General features: G+C 45.0%; 1 pseudogene; it reads left to right on the forward strand.

Annotated features, from left to right (window-relative positions):
* LOC144510743 (granzyme K-like) overlaps nucleotides 1–24,326 on the forward strand; it is a 39,743-nt pseudogene that overhangs the window by 11,279 nt on the left and 4,138 nt on the right.

The following is a 24,326-nucleotide window of genomic DNA, read 5'->3' on the forward strand; positions in this document are numbered from 1 at the left end:
CCGCACCCACGAGGACGGCCTCAACCGGGATCTGGGGCTCATGTCACACTATCTGTAACCCCCACGACTTGCCTGGGCTTGCAAAATCTCACTAACTGTCCTGGCTGGAGACAATACACACCTCTTTAACCTGTGCTTAACCCTCTCTCCACTCACATTGTCTGTACCTTTAAGACATGATTACCTGTAAAGACTCGCGTTCCAACCATTATCTTGTAAATTGAGTTTGTGTCTCTATATGCCCTGTTTGTGAACACAAGTCCTCACTCACCTGAAGAAGGAGTGACATTCCGAAAGCTTGCGCTCCCAAATAAACCTGTTGGACTTTAACCTGGTGTTGTGAGACTTCTTACTGTGTTTATCCCAGTCCAACGCCGGCATCTCCACATCATAACACAAGACAGAGAGTAGAAGAGACGCTGCTGCCTGTAACAGAGATCCACATCCCACTCCTTTTCATCCATTTATTCATCCAATCCGGCACTGCTAATCTGTCCTCACCTGTTACAGCGCATATGTCTTTTCCAATGAGCTTTTGCATCGTAACGAAACTGTTGCTTCTTAAATGACCCTGTGTAAAACCACTTTTGTTCTTTGTTATTTGTTCTCTTATGATCTCAAACCTATTTATTGGGTAATCTGTCACTCCCAGACCAGATCTTACAATGGTGTCAGAATCAGGTTGTGGTCAGGTGACCCATTGCTTCCAGGGTTGTTACAGAAATATTGATATTTTTCATGAGTATGGATAAAAACTTGAAATGTGGAAGCGACAAGTTTAAACCCAGCTGGACTCTGCAATTTGCAAACTGCAGAGCTGGAACAGACAGTTTTCATGCGGCCAGACTTTGGGCAATTAACTTCCCATCAAAAGCAGACAGGTCTGGAACTGCGTGGCCAGATGCAAACAGCCACGTTGTTTCAGAACTAACTATTGTTTACACCTCCAGTGAACCTGATTTGTTAGAAGAATGCTACGCAGACTTGGTGACACCCAACTCAGTAGGAGGCCAGAGGCATAGCATGACCAGGACAGCACTTGACAGTAGAAGGTTCAAAACAAATGTTCTGCAACCCCCAAATATGGAAAATAATCACCTCACTAGATCTTCCTACCCCCACTCAATGCTAGTATTAGACACATGCCACAGAATCTTCGAGAAGAACACAAGGAGGGGGATAATAGGGGCAACCTGGGCAACTCGACTTGCTGCCTTTTGCACCTTCTTCAACAGCATCTCCAGAGAGCACCTTCCACTGACAGCTAAGCAGTGCAGCATCTTCAGTTCCTTGTACCTCGTAGCAAGCATCATCAGACTGACCAGACTGAGAAGGCAACCCCGGTGAGGTGACTCAAAGACCAAAACCAGCCCTGGATTGAAAGGGAAGCCCTTTGCAGATGCTGAAACATCAATCAACATTCAAAGACCGAGGGATAGCCTGTCCTAGCCTTACTGAACGGGTGTCACCAGTCTTTTCAAACAGTTCAAAAACAGTGATCGGGACCTGTGGATAGGGTGTAGCGAATCCTCGGAAGCGCCTGTTAGAAGTAATTAGCGGGTGTAGATTTGAGACTGTTTGCTAAAGTGTCCTGTGAAGAGATTGATAGAGTTTGATAGAGTTCAATTAAAGTACAATAGGAGAATCTGATAAATATTGTTTTTCCTTGAGAAAGTGTTCGATAAAGCTGTGTTGGACCTTCACCTGACACGTGTCCCCTTTGTCTATCTCACCGTGTAACGTGTCTTTGTTAAAAAAGGTTACTGCAAACTGGTGAAGGTTATCAGGGACATTTCCCCACCTTTCACCTTACAACAAGGTTCACGGTGGTCGGGATCATAGACTTGGATTGTAGCACCGAGAGTCCCAGTTCAACGTGTGTGAGTGTTTTGAGACTGGTAGACAACCTTAGGAGGGTTTCGGTTGAGGAAAACCAGAAGTACAATGGCACTGGAACTTCACATGGAATGATGGATAAAGAGCCTGACAGAATAAATAGGTGTACCTGGGAAAAGGGCATCCTGAGAATTATAGGGTGCGTGATGAAGATTATGAGTGCATCCGTGTTTAAATGCACAGGTACATTGTGCCAGATTTGTCCCATTTTTGATGGTGAGTACTGGTAGCCTCACCATTGTTCTCAATGCAAATTTGTGGTCAACAGAATAATATATACTTTCTATGATGGGGTGAGGCCTTAAGGAATCACAACTCATTGTCCTTTCTCATTTGTTCGAAGTGGTGCAGGACAGAGGGAGAGATTCTCAGCAGGAGTACTGTGGGTGAGTAAAGTGCTGTGATTTATTTATTTAATCCGTTTTTCACGGACTTTTTTCAAGGGTTTAAACTCTGAGGAAGTGGGAGTAGGCTGCAGGGGATTCTGCGAGATTGTGTTTTTTAGTATAAAAGTCACTCTATACAGCGGGCAGTGTCGGGAGCGGGCTGTGGAGTGTGTGGGAAGCTGAGTGAAAGCTGTAAGGGCTTTGGCTCACAGGGCTTCGGGTGAAAGGGCGAGCAGGGGTGGGTTTAATTCATTTTTGCTGTTTCTACCTGGTACTGGCAAGGTATCTAGAGGGGATGGGTGTGCAGGCAGTGCTATGTTCCTCTTGCACTATGTTTGAGGTGAGGGACGACGTCAGTGTCCCTGCTGATTACACCTGTGGGAGGTGCACCCATCTGCAGCTCCTCCAAAACCGTGTTAGGGAACTGGAGCTGGAATTGGATGAACTTAGGATCATTAGGGACGCAGAGGTGGCGATAGACAGAAGCTTTAGGGATACCGTTACTCCGAGGAATGAAAATAGATGGGTGACGGAGAGAGGGGCTGGGAGGAAGCAGTCAGTGCAGGGATCCCCTGTGGTCATTCCCCTTCGCAACAAGTATTCCGCTTTGGATACGGTTGAGGGGGATGACATACCAGTGGTGAGCCGCAGTGAGAGGATCTCCAGCACTGTGTCCGTCTCTGTTGCTCGGGAGGGTAAGGGGGAGAGCGGGAGGGCAATAGTTATTGGGGACTCGTTAGTTAGAGGGATAGATAGGAGGTTCTGTGGCAGCAAAAGAGACTCGAGGATGGTATGTTGCCTACCGGATGCCAGGGTCCGTGACGTCTCGGACTGTGTCTTCCGGATTCTTAAGGGGGAGGGGAAACAGTCACAAGTCGTGGTACACATTGGTACCAACGACATAGGTAAGAGAAGGGACGGGGATTTAAAACAGGAATTTCGGGAGCTGGGCTGGAAGCTGAGAGCCAAGACAAAACATGTGGTCATCTCTGGTACATTGCCGGTGCCACGTGATAGCGAGTTGAGGAACAGGGAGAGAGTGCAGTTAAACATGTGGTTGCAGGGATGGTGTAGGAGGGAGGGTTTCAGATACGTGGATAATTGGAACACATTCTGGGGAAGGTGGGACCTGTACAAACAGGACGGGGTGCACCTGAACCAGAGGGGCACCAATATCCTGGGAGGGAAATTTGCTACGGCTCTTCAGGGGGGTTTAAACTAATTTATCAGGGGAGTGGGAAAAGGAGTTGTAGTCCGGAAGTCAGTGTTGAGGGTGGTGAGGTATTGGGGAAGGTATCAAGGTCAAGGGTGGGTACCGGTAGACACAAAGGTGGGTTGAAGTGTGTCTACTTCAATGCAAGGAGCATCCGGAACAAAGTAGATGAACTTGGGGCGTGGATTGGTACTTGGGACTACGAGGTTGTGGCCATTACGGAGACGTGGGTAGAACAAGGACAGGAATGGTTGTTGGACGTTCCGGGGTATAGATGTTTCAGTAAGTGTAGCGAAGCTGGTAAAAGAGGTGGAGGAGTGGCATTGTTAATCAAGGATAGTCTAACGGCTGCGGAAAGGCACTTTGAGGGGGATCTGCACACTGAGGTAATATGGGCTGAAGTTAGAAATAGGAAAGGAGCGGTCACGTTGTTAGGAGTTTACTATAGGCCCCCAAATAGTAATAGAGATGTGGAGGAAGAAATTGCTAAGCAGATTATGGATATGTGTGGGGGTCACAGGGTAGTTGTCATGGGGGACTTTAACTTTCCAAATATAGATTGGAACCTTTGTAGGTCGAATAGTTCGGATGGGGCAGTTTTTGTGCAGTGTGTGCAGGAGGGTTTCCTGACACAATATGTGGATAGGCCGACAAGAGGTGAGGCCACATTGGATTTGGTACTGGGAAATGAACCGGGCCAAGTGTTAGATTTGGTTGTGGGAGAGCACTTTGGAGATAGTGACCACAATTCGGTGTCTTTTGTTATTGCAATGGAGAGGGATAGGGCCGTACTGCAGGGCAAGGTTTACAATTGGGGGAGAGGTAATTATGATGCGATTAGGCAAGAATTAGGGGGCATAAGATGGGAACAGAAACTATCAGGGAAAGGCACTAATGAAAAGTGGAACTTTTTCAAGGAACAAATACTGGGTGTCCTTGATAGGTATGTCCCTGTCAGGCAGGGAGGAAATGGTCGAGCGAGGGAACTATGGTTCACGAAAGAGGTGGAATGTCTTGTGAAAAGGAAGAGGGATGCTTATGTAGGGATGAGGAAACAAGGTTCAGATGGCTCGATTGAGGGTTACAAGTTAGCAAGGAATGAGCTGAAAAAGGGGCTTAGGAGAGCTAGGAGGGGACATGAGAAGTCCTTGGCGGGTCAGATCAAGGAAAACCCCAAAGCTTTTTACTTTTATGTGAGGAATAAAAGAATGACCAGGATGAGGTTAGGGCCGGTCAAGGACAGTAGTGGGAACTTGTGTACGGAGTCAGTAGAGATAGGCGAGGTGATGAATGAATACTTTTCTTCAGTGTTCACCAAGGAGAGGGGCCATGTTTTTGAGGAAGAGAAGGTGTTACAGGCTAATAGGCTGGAGGAAATAGTTGTTCGGAGGGAGGATGTCCTGGCAGTTTTGAATAAACAGAAGGTCGATAAGTCCCCTGGGCCTGATGAAATGTATCCTAGGATTCTTTGGGAGGCAAGGGATGAGATTGCAGAGCCTTTGGCTTTGATCTTTGGGTCCTCACTGTCCACGGGGATGGTGCCAGAGGACTGGAGAGTGGCGAATGTTGTTCATCTGTTTAAGAAAGGGAATAGAAATGACCCTGGTAATTATAGACCGGTTAGTCTTACTTTGGTGGTTGGTAAATTGATGGGAAAGGTCCTTAGGGATGGGATTTACGACCATTTAGAAAGATGCGGATTAATCCGGGATAGTCAGCACGGATTCATGAAGGGCAAGTCATAGAAACCCCCCCCCCACAGTGCAGAAGGAGGCCACTCGACCCATCGAGTCTGCACCGACCACAATCCCACACAGGCCCTACCCCCACACATTTACCCGCTAATCCCACTAACCTACGCATCTCAGGACTCTAAGGGGCAATTTTTAACCTGGCCAATCAACCTAACCCGCACATCTTTGGACTGTGGGAGGAAACCGGAGCACCCGGAGGAAACCTACGCAGACACGAGGAGAATGTGCAAACTCCACACAGACAGTGACCCGAGCCGGGAATCGAACCCAGGACCCTGGAGCTGTGAAGCAGCAGTGCTAACCACTGTGCTACCATGCCTCACAAATTTGATTGAATTTTTTGAGGAGGTAACTAAGTGTGTTGATGAAGGTAGGGCAGTTGATGTCATATACATGGATTTTAGTAAGGCGTTTGATAAGGTCCCCCATGGTCGGCTTATGATGAAAGTGAGGAGGTGTGGGATAGAGGGAAAGTTGGCCGATTGGATAGGTAACTGGCTGTCTGATCGAAGACAGAGGGTGGTGGTGGATGGAAAATGTTCGGATTGGAGGCAGGTTGCTAGCGGAGTGCCGCAGGGATCAGTGCTTGGTCCTCTGCTCTTTGTGATTTTTATTCATGACTTAGAGGAGGGGGCTGAAGGGTGGATCAGTAAATTTGCTGATGACACCAAGATTGGTGGAGTAGTGGATGAGGTGGAGGGCTGTTGTAGGCTGCAAAGAGACATAGATAGGATGCAAAGCTGGGCTGAAAAATGGCAAATGGAGTTTAACCCTGATAAATGTGAGGTGATTCATTTTGGTAGGACTAATTTAAATGTGGATTACAGGGTCAAAGGTAGGGTTCTGAAGACTGTGGAGGAACAGAGAGATCTTGGGGTCCATATCCACAGATCTCTGAAGGTTGCCACTCAAGTGGATAGAGCTGTGAAGAAGGCCTATAGTGTGTTAGCTTTTATTAACAGGGGGTTGGAGTTTAAGAGCCGTGGGGCTATGCTGCAACTGTACAGGACCTTGGTGAGACCACATTTGGAATATTGTGTGCAGTTCTGGTCACCTCACTATAAGAAGGATGTGGAAGCGCTGGAAAGAGTGCAGAGGAGATTTACCAGGATGCTGCCTGGTTTGGAGGGTAGGTCTTATGAGGAAAGGTTGAGGGAGCTAGGGCTGTTCTCTCTGGAGCGGAGGAGGCTGAGGGGAGACTTAATAGAGGTTTATAAAATGATGAAGGGGATAGATAGAGTGAACGTTCAAAGACTATTTCCTCGGGTGGATGGAGCTATTACAAGGGGGCATAACTATAGGGTTCATGGTGGGAGACATAGGAAGGATATCAGAGGTAGGTTCTTTACGCAGAGAGTGGTTGGGGTGTGGAATGGACTGCCTGCAGTGATAGTGGAGTCAGACACTTTAGGAACATTTAAGCGGTTATTGGGTAGGCACATGGAGCACACCAGGATGATAGGGAGTGGGATAGTTTGATCTTGGTTTCAGATAAAGCTCGGCACAACATCGTGGGCCGAAGGGCCTGTTCTGTGCTGTACTGTTCTATGTTCTATGTTCTGTTTGTTTGAATCACCATCAGTGATACTTTCAGACAATCATTAAAGAGAAAATGTACTTGCAACAATTGTCAGCTTGACTAATAATGAAACTTTTTCTCAAGTTGGAGCAGATCTTCCACCTGTGCTCCTGAATCCCTCCCATATCTTGAGGACAGGAATATTACTTTATTTTGAGAGGGTTTTTGGGTTCTTTCAATGCATGTCCAATGGGGTGAGCAGGGTGAAGAGAAATTGCTGCAGCAGCTTTCTGCAGCCCTGATACCTTAGGATCTTCAAAAATATTTCAAATGTACCTCCTGTTTCCCCAATACCAGTCAACTGTTTCTCGTGCCCAACTGATGTAGCAAAACCAACCTATGAAATGATAGTGGACCACATGTTCATCAAGATTAGGATCAGCCACACAGCGCAACCAACTCTGAACAAATAAAATCAGGACACTACACCATGGAAGGTGCTGGCAAGACCTTGAGAATGGGAAAGGGGTAGAAACAGCCCTTCACTTGGGCACTTTGGTAGAAAGGTCTGTTATATACAAGGTTAATGTGGGACTGAGTACCAAACCGCCCCACTCCCCTTCCACATAATGATATAAGAAAGCATATGACCTGGAACTACAGTCTGTGTGATGTTGGTCAGAGAGCTGTTAAGACCTGGAGCTGGAGATAGCCCCATGGCTGTGCCTTTTGCTGTATGTTTGTGTATAGTTACAAGTAGTTAATGCAGACTTGCAGTTTATGTTCAGAAGTCTATGAAGACTTCTTTAACAGACCCGTCCTGGAACCAACACTATTACAACTTGCATGGCAACCGCTGCAGCCACTCAACCCATTCCGAGTCTGATAATGTGGGCTCAGACCCCACTCACCAGACAACCACTAGACAGTCCTGAACCCAAACCACCAACAGGCCAAGCTCACCTGCAAAGACAGAAGAAATCCAGGAACACATACATTCCAGGAAGGCCTGAGCCAGGGTTTGGGGCAAAGAGCCAATCTGCAGACAGTCCCAGAAAATCCAAGGCAGTTGCTCACCCTACAGCCATGTTACCATTTCTGTTTAAAAAAAATTGTGCCCACTTCCTGTGAAAACTTCAACAGAGAAACAATGTATGGAGTTTACCATCCAGTGAAACTTTGTCCTAAATTCTGCATCAACTATCCAAAAGGTGGGCGTTTCAGGGCTGCAATATACATTAAATTTCGACATCAACTTTTCCCATTTGGTTTCACAATAAGTCATAGTGCAATTATAGGCTCTCGCCACTTGGTAGCTCATTTATTGCATCTTTGAAGCCCAGTGCATCTCCACAGCCACCTTCACAGCCACCCCGAACCCCTCCAAACATCCCGGCCGGGGCACAGGGAGTGAGTGTCTGCTGTGAATGATCAAAGCGAAACACAGAGTACAAGGATATAGAAAGAGTCAGATAAAGGCAAAATACTGCAGATGCTGGAATCGGAAACAAAAACAGACAACAAAAACAGCAGGTCTGGCAGCATCTGTGGAGAGAGAATAGAGTCAACGTTTTGAGTCTGGGTGACCCTTCATCAGGGCTGAAAGCAAGGAAAATCAGATGAGATTCATACTGTGAGGGTGGGGGTGGGGCGAGTGCTGTAATAGATCAAAGGAAATGGAAATGGGAGTGATGAAGGCTGAGAGAGGTACTAAAAGCTTCTGATCAGGAGAACATGGCAGAACAGAGGTACAGATTGTTAAGGGACTACCTGAGGAAAGGGTGAGGGGGTGGGGAGGGGGGTTCGAGGCTGTTGGAGACAAGATGGAGAGTGAGATTTGAGAAGTGGAAAAATAGAAGTAAGAATGAAAAGTGATAAAAATGGATGAATGAGATGAAAAGAAGTAATGAAATAAAATAAATGGAAATAAAATAAATGGAAATCTGCTGTTCCCAAAGCGGTCGACTCTACATCGGAGAGATCAAACACGGACTGGGTGAGCGCTTTGCAGGACACCGATTGTAGAAAGGATCGGAGATTGGGCTGATGCAGCTCAACATAGAAAAATGTGAAGTGATAGATTTTGGAAATAAGAATGCAAATCAACAGGATAGGTAGAGGTATTTATCTACAGTTTATATAATTCCATAAGGGCTAAGGAGAAGGAGAACTCCCATAGTGTTGCCTTGAGAGTTTTAAATTGCTTGTTGCTGTGAAATTGTGACTTCTGCAGGGCATGTGCTGTTTATAAAAAGTCACCCTAAGTATCAGTAGCATTGTGATATGTGTTTATAACCAGTTTTTTTAATATGGTGGTTCATCTAAAATATGACAATTAGGGGAAATGAAGCCAAGCGTTTCTAAATGAACGTTGTAATACAACCTTTTATGTGGTTATGAAACAGTTCACCTGTTCATTTATATATGCACACATTAAAGACTCTGGTTGTAAGTTTAACAATTTTCAAAGATGTTTCTCACATATGTGGTAAACCATTGAATGTCATAGAAGTTACACGCAGTCGCATATATGCAAACCTCATGGTCTACTGAAGCTGACCAATATCTTCCAGAAAGCTAATGATTCAAGAGCAGCTACTCATCCGTGTCTAGAATGTCTGGAAACCTGGGGGAGATTGAGGTCGGCTGCTGTTAGGGGATGGATAAAGGTTTGTGCCCACAGTTGACCAGGAGAGCTATTTGCAGAATGCCCCCTCCCCACATCAATTCATTTAGGTAGTGATTGCCACAAATTATGTGTGCAACTGCTCAATGCATGGAAATTAGATTTTGATCTTGAAAATGAGAGCCCAGTCTGCACACCTCAAGAACAAGCTACTTCACTGCATGTTTCTCAATCTTTAATACTTTTCTAAAATGTCTACAGCAGGAATGTATGCAAACCAGACAAAGCAGCAGCTGGTACCGAGCCAGAAGAGATTGGAAACTTATTGACTTGTAGAAAATTCAATGGATTCGGGAGACACACATCCGGCTGCCCATAAATTAAATTCCGCCTTGTGTTCTTGGTATTTCATTAGAATAAAATTAATGAGCAGTACTTTAGATTCTCCCAATCACACAATATAAACTCATTAATGTCATTGCCCTTTTGAATGTTACTTCCATGGGAATATCACCAAACGCAAGCTCCCCTCTGGGTCACACACCACCCTGACTGAAGATATATCAGAGTTCCTTCATTATCGCTGGGCCAAAATCCTGGAGCTCCCTCCCTAACTGGTCTTGTGGCGCGGGGGTAGCATCCCTACCTCCAAGCCAGAACCTCCGGGTTTGAGTCCCACCCCAGGACTTGATGGCCAAGGAAGGTGCGTTCATAACGTGGTCAAACAGGTTGAGTGTCAATCTGCAAAATCCTTCCAAGCACACCCATGGTTGGCAGTAGAAGTGGGAGAAATTCCTGACCAGCCAAGTTTGATGTGGAATGGGGTCCCTCAAGATATAAGCCCCTTGTAACAGACCAGCAACCTGTTCTTGAAATAGCTAGCTATGGAAATGACTGAAAGTCTGCCTAAGTTCATTACTGGGTGCAGAGAGAGAATTGGATTGGACTCTACTGTACCTACACCAGATGGAAAACAGTGTTTCAAGTCGGCGGCTCACCAGCACCTTCTCCAGGGCAATTACTGAAGGGCAAAAAGGTGCTGGTCTTGCCATGATGTCCACATCCCATGTGCAAATAAATTAAGGAAAAAGACCTGTTGGACCAAATGGCTAATTTCTATACTGCGCACTCAGTTTAATTCTGTGTAATACAGACTATAATTTGATCCCTTTTCATTCCAAGATACTTCTTTTTAGTCCATGATACATTAGAATTTAAAACAAAGTAGTTTATATATGCATAAAACAGAACATAGAACACAGAACAGTACAGCACAGAACAGGCCCTTCGGCCCACGATGTTGTGCCGAGCTTTATTTGAAACCACGATCAAGCTATCCCACTCCCTATCATCCTGGTGTGCTCCATGTGCCTATCCAATAACCGCTTAAATGTTCCTAAAGTGTCTGACTCCACTATCACTGCAGGCAGTCCATTCCACACCCCAACCACTCTCTGCGTAAAGAACCTACCTCTGATATCCTTCCTATATCTCCCACCATGAACCCTATAGTTATGCCCCCTTGTAATAGCACCATCCACCCGAGGAAATAGTCTTTGAACGTTCACTCGATCTATCCCCTTCATCATTTTATAAACCTCTATTAAGTCTCCCCTCAGCCTCCTCCGCTCCAGAGAGAACAGCCCTAGCTCCCTCAACCTTTCCTCATAAGACCTACCCTCCAAACCAGGCAGCATCCTGGTAAATCTCCTCTGCACTCTTTCCAGCGCTTCCACATCCTTCTTATAGTGAGGTGACCAGAACTGCACACAATATTCCAAATGTGGTCTCATCAAGGTCCTGTACAGTTGCAGCATAACCCCATGGCTCTTAAACTCCAACCCCCTGTTAATAAAAGCTAACACACTATAGGCCTTCTTCACAGCTCTATCCACTTGAGTGGCAACCTTTAGAGATCTGTGGATATGAACCTCAAGGTCTCTCTGTTCCTCCACAGTCTTCAGAACCCTACCTTTGACCCTGTAATCCACATTTAAATTAGTCCTACCAAAATGAATCACCTCACATTTATCAGGGTTAAACTCCATCTGCCATTTTTCAGCCCAGCTTTGCATCCTATCTATGTCTCTTTGCAGCCTACAACAGCCCTCCACCTCATCCACTACTCCACCAATTTGGTGTCATCAGCAAATTTACTGATCCACCCTTCAGCCCCCTCCTCTAAGTCATGAATAAAAATCACAAAGAGCAGAGGACCAAGCACTGATCCCTGCGGCACTCCGCTAGCAACCTGCCTCCAATCCGAACATTTTCCATCCACCACCACCCTCTGTCTTCGATCAGACAGCCAGTTACCTATCCAATCGGCCAACTTTCCCTCTATCCCACACCTCCTCACTTTCATCATAAGCCGACCATGGGGGACCTTATCAAACGCCTTACTAAAATCCATGTATATGACATCAACTGCCCTACCTTCATCAACACACTTAGTTACCTCCTCAAAAAATTCAATCAAATGTGTGAGGCACGACTTGCCCTTCACAAATCCGTGCTGACTATCCTGGATCAATCCGCATCTTTCTAAATGGTCGTAAATCCCATCTCTAAGGACCTTTTCCATCAATTTACCAACCACCAAAGTAAGACTAACCGGTCTATAATTACCAGGGTCATTTCTATTCCCTTTCTTAAACAGAGGAACACCATTCGCCATTCTCCAGTCCTCTGGCACCATCCCCGTGGACAGCGAGGACCCAAATATCAAAGCCAAAGGCTCTGCAATCTCATCCCTTGCCTCCCAAAGAATCCTAGGATACATTTCATCAGGCCCAGGGGACTTATCGACCTTCAGTTTATTCAAAACTGCCAGGACATCCTCCCTCCGAACATCTATTTCCTCCAGCCTATTAGCCTGTAACACCTTCTCTTCCTCAAAAACATGGCCCCTCTCCTTGGTAGCTGTCTTATTTAAATGGAGAAAGGACAACCTCACATTTTCAAAGATAAAAATAAACCTTTTTGTGCTGGGAGACGTAATTGCTAGTATCTCGCATTTTATGAGCAAAATGATATGCAAATATAAAGAAAGACTTGAAAAAAATGCTGTTAGCTGTTTCGAGTAAATTACAAAGTGATATACTTAGTTGTCCTTAAAAGTATAAAAGGATGAAACAGGATAGTTGAATGGTCTAAATTAGAGGACCATGAATAAAAGATTAAATTCATGAGATTTTAGAACAAAGAGTTTGTAAAAACCCCTTTTCCAGATCATTGTGAGCCTGTGGAAATTATTTCTTGGGTTTCAGAGATTTCATAGAATCGCTACAATGCAGAAGGAGGCCATTTGGCCCATCGAGTCTGCACCGACCACAATCCCACCCAGGTCCTATTATCGTAACCCTACATATTTACCCTGCTAATCCTCCTGATACTAGGGTCAATTTAGCATGGCCAACCAACCTATTATTGATTGTTATTAATTGAAAAAAAACTAAGAGAATGAAGTTCAACTTCAACAGGAGCTCCAGGGGTTCCTTTTCAAGCATGGGAAGTGGGGGAGGTGGTGGCATGGAGGTAGTGACAATATCACCAGGCCAGGGGTAAGATCTTCTGCCCCCCCACCCCCGTCCCCCATCCCCGCATGGCGTGTTTTGTGGCAGTGCAGGGGGCCTGCCATTTGTCAGTGGCAGGATTTTCTGGGAAATCTGTGGCAGGGTCTCACTGTCAGCTGGACCGGACAATCCCGCCGGCAGGAAAAACTGGAAAATCCCACCCCAGTAATCCAGAGGCCCATGCTAGTGATCTGGGGACACAGATTCACATCCCAGCTGGTGGAATTTAAATGCAGTTAATAAATCTGTGATTAAAGGTAACCATGAAATGATTGTCGTAAACATTCATCTTGTTCACAAATGTCCTTTATGGTAGAAAATCTCCCATCTTTACTGGGTCTGGTCTACGTGTGATTCCAGACCCACAGCAATCTGGTTGGCTCTGAAATGGCCTTTCAAGCCATTCAGTTCTATCAAACCACTCCAAAGCCTAGAAAAAGGAATGAAACCAGACAGTTCACCTGGCATTGACCTGAGCCCAAATTGACAATGGCGACCCTGCAACATTCTCCTTAGTAACATAATCAGAAAATAGTAATGGAACATTGAAAAAATCATAATACAACCCGGGTCAACTTTGTAGACCTGATAGATGTCTACAAAATTATGAGAGGCATAGACAGGGTGGATAGTCAGAGGTTTTTTCAAGGGCTCAGGTTCAAGGTGAGAGGAGGAAAGTTTATGGGAGATGTACGGGGAAACTTTTTCACAGAGAGTGGTGGGTGCCTGGAACGCGCGGCCAGAGGAGGTGGTGGAAGCAGGCACATTAGCAAAATTTCAACGGCAGCTGGATGGGTACATGAATAGGGAGGGAATAGAGGGATACAGACCGAATCAGGTCAGGAGTTTTAAGCATAGTTATGGCATCATGATCGGCACCAGCTTGGAGGGCCGAAGAGCCTGTTCCTGTGCTGTACCCTTCTTTGTCCTTTGTTCTTTCTTTGTTCAAAATGGTTTTATGAATGGGAATTGTCTTTGAAAAATCTATTAGAGTTCTCTGAGGAAGGAACAAGCAGGGTGGATAAAGGAAAACCAAATGTGTTGCATATCTGGACTTTCAAAACGTACTCAATAAGGTGACACATAAAGGATTTACTGTATGGGTTAAGACCTCATGGTGTTGAAGGGAATATATTAGTGTGGATAGAGGATTAGCTAACAGAAAAGTGAGTTGGGATAAATGAGTGATTTTCAGGGAGCAAACTAACTCGTGACTTGAATAAAGGGATTGAGTGTGTCGTAGTCTGCCACAAAGATAGGTAGGAAAGCAAGTTGTGAGGAGTATGCCATGGTGTTAAGGATAAGATCCTGGCACGGATGGAGGATTGGCTGACTGGCAGAAGGCAGAGAGTGGGGATAAAGGGGTATCTCTCAGAATGGCAGCCGCTGACTAGCGGTGTGCCTCAGGGGTCAGTGCTGGGACCACAGCTTTTCACAATATACATTAATGATTTGGAGGAAGAAACTGAAGGCACTGTTGCTAAGTTTGCAGATGATACAAAGATATATAGAATTCAGATGGTATTGAGGAAGCAGGGGGGCTGCAGAAGGACTTGGACAGGTTAGGAGAGTGGACAAAGAAGTGGCAGATGGAATACAATGTGGAAAAGTGTGAGGTTATGCACTTTGGAAGGAGGAATGAAGGCATAGACTATTTTCTAAATGGGAAAATATTTCGGAAATCAGAAACACAAAGGGACTTGGGAGTCATTGTTCAAGATTCTCTTAAGGTTAATGTGCAGGTTCAGTCGGCAGTTAGGAAGGCAATTGCAATGTTAGCATTCATGTCGAGACGGCTAGAATACAAGAGCAGGGATGTACTTCTGAGGCTGAATAAGGCTCTGGTCAGACCTCCTCTGCAGTATTGTGAGCAGTTTTGGGCCCCATATCTGAGGAAAGATGTGCTGGCCTTGGAAAAGGTCCAGAGGAGGTTCACAAGAATGATCCCTGGAATGAAGAGCTTGTCATATAAGGAATGGTTGAGGACTCTGGGTCTGTACTCATTGGAGTTTAGAAGGGTGAGGGGGGATCTTATTGAAACTTACAGGATACTGCGAGGCCTGGATACAGTGGACGTGGAGAGGGTGTTTCCACCAGTGGGTAAAACTAGAAGCAGAGGGCACAACCTCAGGCTAAAGGGATGATCCTTTAAAACAGAGATGAGGAGGAATTTCTTCAGCCAGAGAGTGATGAATCTGTGGAACTCTTTGTCACAGAAGGCTGTGGAGGCCAGGTCATTGAGTGTCTTTAAGACAGAGATAGATAGGTTCTTGATTAATAAGGGGATATGGGGTTATGGGGAAAAGGCAGGAGAATGGGGATGGGAAAAAAAATCAGCCATGATTGAATGGTGGAGCAGACTCAATGGGCCGAGTGGCCTAATTCTGCTCCGATGTCTTATGGTCTTATGAGTCTCCAAATGGATATAAAGTGGTAAAGTGAATGAGCAAAGTTTTGGTAGATGGGGTACAATGTGGGGAAAATGTTACATTATCCACTTCAGTAGAGTCATAGAGTCATAGAGGTTTACAGCATGGAAACAGGCCCTTTGGCCCAACTTGTCCATGCTGCCCTATTTTTTAAAACCCCTAAGCTAATCCCAATTGCCCGCATTTAGCCCATATCCCTCTATACCCATCGTACCCATGTAACTATCTAAATGCTTTTTAAAAGCCAAAATTGTACCCGCCCCTACTACTACCTCTGGCAGCTTGTTCCAGACACTCACCACCCTCTGTGTGAAAGAATTGCCCCTCTGGACACTTTTGTATCTCTCCCCTCTCACCTTAAAACTATGCCCTCCAGTTTTAGACTCCCCTACCTTTGAGAAACGATATAGACTATCTAGCTGATCTGTGCCCCTCATTATTTTATAGACCTCTATAAGATCACCCCTCAGCCTCTTACGCTCCAGAGAAAAAAGTCCCAGTCTATCCAGCCTCTCCTTATAACTCAATCCATCAAGTCCCGGTCGCATCCTAGTAAATCTTTTCTCACTCTTTCTAGTTTAATAATATCCTTCCTATAATAGGGTGACCAGAATTGTTCACAGTATTCCAAGTGTGACCTTACCAATGTCTTGTACAGCCTCAACAAGATATTCCAACTCCTGTATTCAATGTTCTGACCGATGAAACCAAGCATGCCGAATGCCTTCTTCACCACTCTGTCCACCTGTGACTCCACTTTCAAGGAGCTTTAAATATGTGCCCCTAGGTCTCTTTGTTCTGTAACTCTCCCCAACGCCCTACCATTAACTGAGTAAGTCCTGCCCTGGTTCAACCTACCAAAATGCATCACCTCGCATTTGTCTAAATTAAACTCCATCTGCCATTCATCAGCCCACTGGCCCAATTGATCAAGATCCTGCTGCAATTGGAGATAACGTTGTTCACTATGCCACGAATCTTAGTGTCATCTGCAAACTTACTAACCATGCCTCCTATATTCTCATCCAAATCATTGAGAATATAAAGACTGACAAATCCCCAGGGCCTGATGGAATCTATCCAAGGCTGCTCAGGGAGACGAGAGGTGAAATAGTTGGGCCTCTGACGCAAATCTTTGTCTCGTCACTGGACACAGGTGAGGTCCCAGAGGATTGGAGGATAGCCAATGTGGTCCCGTTATTTAAGAAGGGTAGGAAGGATAACCCGGGTAATTATAGGCCGGTGAGCTTGACGTCCGTGGTGGGGAAGTTGTTGGAGAAGATTCTTAAAGATAGGATGTATGCGCATTTAGAAAGGAATAAACTCATTAACGATAGTCAACATAGTTTTGTGAGAGGGAGGTCATGCCTCACGAACCTGGTGGTGTTTTTTGAAGAAGTGACCAAAATGGTTGACGAAGGAAGGGCCGTGGATGTTGTCTATATGGACTTTAGTAAAGCATTTGACAAAGTCCCTCATGGTAGGCTAGTGAAAAAGGTTGGATCCCATGGGATAAAGGGGGAGGTGGCTAGATGGGTGGAGAACTGGCTTGGTCACAGAAGACAGAGGGTGGTAGTGGAAGGGTCTTTTTCCGGCTGGAGGCCTGTGACTAGTGGTGTACCGCAGGGCTCTGTATTGGGACCTCTGCTGTTTGTGATTTATATAAATGATCTGGAAGAAGGAGTAACTGGGGTGATCAGTAAGTTTGCGGACGACACAAAACTGGCAGGACTTGCAGATAGTGAGGAACATTGTCAGAGGCTACAGAAGGATATAGATAGGCTGGAAATTTGGGCAAGGAAATGGCAGATGGAGTTCAATCCTGATAAATGCGAAGTGATGCATTTTGGTGGGAATAATGTAGGGAGGAGCTACACGATAAATGGAAGAACCATAAAGGGTGTAGAGACGCAGAGGGACCTGGGTGTGCAAGTCCACAGATCTTTGAAGGTGACGTCACAGGTGGAGAAGGTGGTGAAGAAGGCATATGGCATGCTTGCCTTTATAGGACGGGGCATAGAGTATAAAAGTTGGGGTCTGATGTTGCAGATGTATAGAACGTTGGTTCGGCCGCATTTGGAATACTGCGTCCAGTTCTGGTCGCCACACTACCAGAAGGACGTGGAGGCTTTGGAGAGAGTACAGAGGAGGTTTACCAGGATGTTGCCTGGTATGGAGGGGCTTGGTTATGAGGAGAGATTGGGGAAACTGGGGTTGTTCTCCTTGGAAAGACGGAGGATGAGGGGAGACTTAATAGAGGTGTATAAAATTATGAAAGGCATAGATAGGGTGAACGGTGGGAAGCTTTTCCCCGGGTCGGTGGTGACGTTCACGAGGGGTCATAGGTTCAAGGTGAAGGGGGGGAGGTTTAACACAGATATCAGAAGGACATATTTCACACAGAGGGTCGTGGGGGCCTGGAATGTGTTGCCGGGCAAGGTGGTGGAGGCGGACACACTGGGAACGTTTAAGACTTATCTAGACAGTTATATGAACGGAGTGGGAATGGAGGGATACAAAAGAGTGGTCTAGTTTGGACCAGGGAGCGGCGCGGGCTAATTGTTCCTGGTTTCTCGTTTCAAGGCTTCATTCTACGATCATCTTGCTGGTGCCAGTACAGAGTGAGACTGCGGATAGTTGGGAACCTGTCTCGGGGGCAGGGAATTCATATGGTGTTCGTGGAAGTGGAAATTACTAGGGTTGGGAAGCATTTTCCGATCGGGGCCATTGTGATCTCCTGGACTCGTTTCGATCGCCTCAGGGGGTCGGAGAAGAATTTCCCAGATTTTTTTTTCCCCATATTGGCCCTGGGGTTTTTCACTCTGGGTTTTCGCCTCTCCCTGGAGATCACATGGTCTGGAATGGGGGGGTGGGGGTAAGTTAATAGGTTGTAATGAACAAAGCATCGTAGCTGTGAGGGACAGCTCGGTGGATAGGATATTGGTATGTAGATAGGCTGGAAAATTGGGCGGGGATCCTGGATTCAGGATTCAATCCTGGACCAGGGAGCGGCGCGGGCTTGGAGGGCCGAAGGGCCTGTTCCTGTGCTGTATTGTTCTTTGTTCTTTGTTCTTTGTATTAGTATAAATGACAAATAACAGTGGACCCAGCACTGATCCCTGAGGCACACCGCTGGTCACAGGCCTCCAGTTTGAAAAACAATTCTCTACAACCACCCTCTGGCTTCTGTCAAGAAGCCAATTTTATATCCATTTAGATACCTCACCCTGGATCCTGTGAGATTTAATCTTATGCAACAACCTACCATGCGGTACCTTGTCAAAGGCCTTGCTAAAGTCCATGTAGACAACATCAACTGCACTGCCCTCATCTACCTTCTTGGTTACCTCTTCAAAAAGCTCAATCAAATTTGTGAGACATGATTTTCCACTCAGAATGCACTGCCTGGGAATGTGATGGAGGAGGATTCCATTGAGGCATTCAAGAGGAAACTGGATTATTATCTGAAAAGAAAGAATGTACAGGGCTGGAGGAAGAAGGCAGGGGAGTGGTACTCGGTGAATTGCTCCTACTGAAAGTCAGTGCAAACTTACAGGCTGAATGGCCTCCTTCTATGCTGTCGCAATTCTATGACTCTGTGACCTCCATCTGTCTACACTTTTCTTCACAAATAACTAAACCACTGCATTTACACTGCAGATCAAAATAATAAATGCCATTACCAGAAATTTGAAATCAAACAAAACATTTTGGAAATGAACAACATGTCAGTCAGCATCTGATGAAGAATTCCACTTAAACTCCAACTCTTCAGACACTGACTAGGCTGATATTTACTTCCGTAGTGTTGTGTTTTTTTTCCATGATAATCTGCCTTATTGTATGTCTGCATGAAATGCAGAAGCTGTACGTACACGAGGGAGAAGGAAGCATATGGGAAGAGTTGGAGTGGAAGCAAGTACGTGTGGAATATTAACACTGGCATAGACCAGTTCAACCAAGTGGCTTTCCTCTGCACTGTAAAGTCAATAGCAGGAATTCTCCAGCTGTTCACGACTGCAGGATTCTCTGGTCCCGCCAGCGGCGCACACCCTACCACAGGTTTCCCCACAGCATGGGGTGGCTTCAATGGAAATTCCCATTGACAGCAGCTGGACCCAAGGATCCCGATCGCCGAGAAAAACAAAGAGAATCTTCCCCATAGTTTGATGTAAGAATGAAAAATAAGTAAACCGTAAGGGTTGGTAAAATGTTTTCAGTTTGATATCCTTACACTATTTGAAACTCTGATTGTTCTTTTTCTCCTTAATTTTTAAACATTGTCTTTTTTTAATGAAAGAATAATTATCTCTCTTTCTGATGAAACTCAGCAAAGGATCTATTCGAGTAGTTCTTGGAGCTCATTCTCTCTCACAGAATGAGAAGAGTCAACAAAAGCTTCCGGTGAAGGAGCAACATCCCCACCCAGTTTCAACAGAAAAACTCCGGAAAATGACATCATGCTGCTCGAAGTATGAACTTCATTTCTTTCATTTGGGTTTGTTTGTGGTGTTTAAAATTATTAATTTAGAAAGACATCAATGTTGAATTTCACAGAAACGTTTGACATCTTCAGTCTCTTTGAGGAGAAGGTTTTGGCAGATATTGAGTGAGGTCTGGCAACATTTTCATAAGTTGATTACTTTCATTACTGTCAAAGATTGAGACTCAAACATTCAGAAAATTACAGTTCCTGCGATGCAATTCTTCACATGTGCGTGTTGATATTGGGTATCAGCAAGCTGCCTGATCCCGAGCAGGTATCACAATTGAGCCTGACCTTGTCTTGACACTGGAATCATAGAAATCCTACAGTACAGAAAGAGGCCATTCAGCCCATCGAGTCTGTACCGACCACAATCCCACCCAGGCCCTACCCCCATATCTCTACATATTTACCCACTAATCCCTCTAACCTACACATCTCAGGACACTAAGGGGCAATTTAAGCATGGCCAATCAACCTAACCCGCACATCTTTGGAATGTGGGAAGAAACCGGAGCACCCGGAGGAAACCCACGCAGACACGAGGAGAATGTGCAAACTCCACACAGACAGTGACCTAAGCCGGGAATCGAACCCAGGCCCTGGAGCTGTAAAGCAGTAGTGCTAACCACTGTGCTACCGTGCCGCCCTAATGATCCTATTGGTTTTCAGCAATAGTCATTTGACAAGGATTAAGGGGCATTTCCTTTTACGAACCTTTTCTTGTCAAGCCTGCAGACCAACTCTGATTGAGTGAGGAGTGTTGGAGAACATACAGAAGCAACACCAGCCACACACCCAAAATGAGGTGTAACCTGGTCAGGCTACGACACAGGGTTATATGTATTCTAAACTGTGGAAGAAGCACACAACAGACAGAACTAATCAGCATGCACTTCACTTCACGTGTCCTTGCTTTATGTGCATATCACTTCAGTCATACTGATTAGAAAAGAACTCTGTGGATGGAAATCAATGCTTGTCACCACTGCCTCACACACTTCTCTAACTGAAGTCTCATTAAAATTTGATATCAGCTCCTTAACACTGCATGGTCTTTATTTTCCGTATCTCTTATGATAATATCTAGAATTCCATTATTTATTTTTACCTCTTGATCAACCCAGGGTGCTGCCTTGTCATGTGATCAAATTCTTTCCATGCTACACAGCACCACACCTGTTTCCATTTAATTATAATTGCTACAAGTATTTTTTAAGCCAAAGTGTGCCACTTAAACACGAAAGACATTGAATTTTATCAGCCACGTTTTACCCAATTCCCACATTCCTTGCATTGGCTTCTCAAAAAGAATTAGAAAATGATATCTACTCCAAACCATTCAATGGGAGATGTTAAATTTCTTACACATGGATATCTACATGTTGATGAAGAGAGTAAGTAGATCACACACACACAGGTCAGGAAAATCCCAGATTCACGTTAATTACTGCCAGCTTGGACAGCGATTACTTTCCTACAAATGGTTTCAATCACCCTCGGACTGCAAATTAATAATAATCAACTGGGAATCCTGCTCCAGATTGTCTGGTGATTGCTGTTGTGTGGATGTTGGATGTGAATTGGGTTGGGCTGAGTTGTGAACCTCCAGATAACAACAATAACCAACACGGCCCATAAATGATAAACAACATCTGGAGAGCCAGAGCAGAGAGTAGTCAGTGCCCATGGAGCCATTGACTGATCCAACTCAGAGTATTCAGTCCTAGAAGGGAGGTGTTTGCGAGGCAGGTTTCTCACAAGGAGAGGATTATAGACCTATTTTGGAATAAATGAATACAATGAGATCTTCACCTTTTGAAGAGCAAAAATATTAAGTTTCTCTTATTGTCCCATAGCTGGCCAGTGAAGCAAAGAAAAACAAGAATGTGAAACTGCTCAAACTACCTAAAGACAAGGGTGCGGATCTGAAACGTGGAACACGCTGTACAGTGGCAGGATGGGGAACAACAACTATAGGTTCCACATCTCCAACTGACACACTTCAAGAAGTGAAGCTATCTATAATAGATCGTAAAACATGCAACAGGAAGGATTATTACAATCATAACCCAGTAGTAATCCAGGACATGATCTGTGCTGGTGACAGCAAAGGCAGAGAAGACACATGCAAGGTGAGTATACTGTGTTAGTTTATTATTTGACTACTAATTTAAACACTTTCCAAGCATTCAAGATTAACGTGACAAACAAGAACAAAAGTCGACTCTTAATTCTCTTAACAATCTTCTTCTATTTAATACTTTAGGTACCAAACTGAAACTTACAACAGTTGCAACACTTTAACATTAACTCTTCACCAAAGATTAACTCTTCGCTGAACATTAGTTCTTTAACTCTAATTCTTCAACTGAAAATAGATACTACCCGGTTTAGAATGGAATGGCCAGGTCCGCTCCCAATGTAGAATCTATCCTCGTGTCTTCTCTAAAGGTGCTCTTCAGGGCATTTCTTGTGATGGTTGATCTCTAGAGTTATCGCTGGAGACAAGGGACTGCACATCTTTTTTATCCACAAATTGTTTCAACTTTCTCGAAGGTTCTCTAACACCCAGCCAATGTTGCAACCAGAAACCAATCACATTGGTGAAACAGCCAGTGGAATTACTTGTAAATGACTCCATAATACTTGGTTCAGATAACATGAGGCTCACATCATATATGGGTTAACCCATAAATTTTGGTGCCATAGAGTCTAGCTCCAGCTAAACAACTCCCTTCATTTTGGTCAACACAGGAAGCTTCAGATCACAGTTCCCAGACCAGGTCACTATTCACAGTAACTCTGCAGCTTGCAACAGTTTCTAATTGCATCTTGACCAAAAATCCCAGCATGCTTAACTCTCAATTACACCATTGCTTTTTAAAGGTAGTATTGCTGTTATTATAGTTAAAATCATTGTCGTAGTTATCCTTTCTCCATCCACTAGCTGGTATCAGAGAAAATAATCACAAAGTTTTAGAATGTCTGTAAATATGTATGGGTTCTGGAAGGAATCCTGCTCTCCTAAGGTGCTTTGGGTTGTTTGTGACTACAAGCTCACTTCATCAAGGTTGACCCTGAACTGCCCTTGAAGTGCTCTTGGAAGTCACATAATTTTATCATTAAAATGGTTCAAGTAGGCAGCCCACCATCATCATCTTCTCAGGGAAAACAGGCACAAGCAACAAGGAGCTACTGGCTTCTGACTGGCCGACATCTCTCGACGGGTGGGATTTGTGCTCCCGGGATCCTTGACCCTGAAGTAGATCAACCACGACCCAATTAACTCCCTGACTGGTACTTAATGAAGTGGAAGAAAAAGTGAAAATATTCATCCAATTTCTGTTAAAATAGCATCTCAATTAAATACATGACACATAAAAGATAAATGCCTTCACTGCAAGAAACTCACAGACACCTGTCATATCATAGAATTATAAACACAAAAGGACACCAGTTGACTTGTTATGTCTTTGTAAAAGTAAACATGGTCAGTCCCACATCTTAGCTTTCTCCGGTAATCCTTAACTTCCTCATCACCTGTCCAACTCAATTTTAAAATTATTTATGTCATCAGCTTCGACCATCTTTCCAGGTAAAGTGTTCCAGTTCCTGATAACTTTGTGAGTGAAAGAAATTCTCCTCATCTCTCATTGGATCATAGAATCCAAACAGAAGGAGGCCATTCGGCCCATTGAGTCTGCACCGACAACAATCCCACTCAGGCCCTATCCTTGCCACCCCACGTATTCCCCCTGACACTAAGGGACAATCCCACCCACACCTGTTCCCCATAACCCCAAGTATTTATCCCACTAATCCCCCTAACCTACACATCTTGGGACACTAAGGGGCAATTTAGCATGGCAAATCCACCTAACCCACACATCTTTGGACTGTGGGAAGAAACCGGAGCACCTGACGGAAACCCGCGCAGACACGGGGAGAACGTGCAAACTCCACACAGACAGTCACCCGAGACTGGAATTGAACCCAGGTCCCTGGCGCTGTGAGGCAGCAGTGCTAACCACTGTGCCACCATGCCACCCTCCCCTCTTGATTTATCACTAAAATCTTGAATCTATGACCTCTGTTCATTGACCTACTGTCGATGGTAGCCATGATGTGGAGATGCTGGCGTTGGACTGGGGTAAGCACAGTAAGAAGTCTCACAACACCAGGTTAAAGTCCAGAAGGTTTATTTGGCAGCAGAAGCTTTCGGAGCACTGCCTCTTCATCAGGTGAGTGGGAGTTGTGTTCACAAACAGGGCATATATAGACACAAACTCCGTTTACAAGATAATGGTTGGAATGCGAGTCTTTACAGGTCTTTACAGTCTTTACCTGTAAAGACCCGCATTCCAACCATTATCTTGTAAACTGAGTCTGTGATCTTTTCTCTTGCAAGGAGAACAATCCTAACTGTGGTAACCTTTCCT

This window comes from Mustelus asterias, chromosome 1, assembly GCF_964213995.1.
Source record: "Mustelus asterias chromosome 1, sMusAst1.hap1.1, whole genome shotgun sequence".
Classification (NCBI taxonomy): Eukaryota; Metazoa; Chordata; class Chondrichthyes; order Carcharhiniformes; family Triakidae; genus Mustelus; species Mustelus asterias.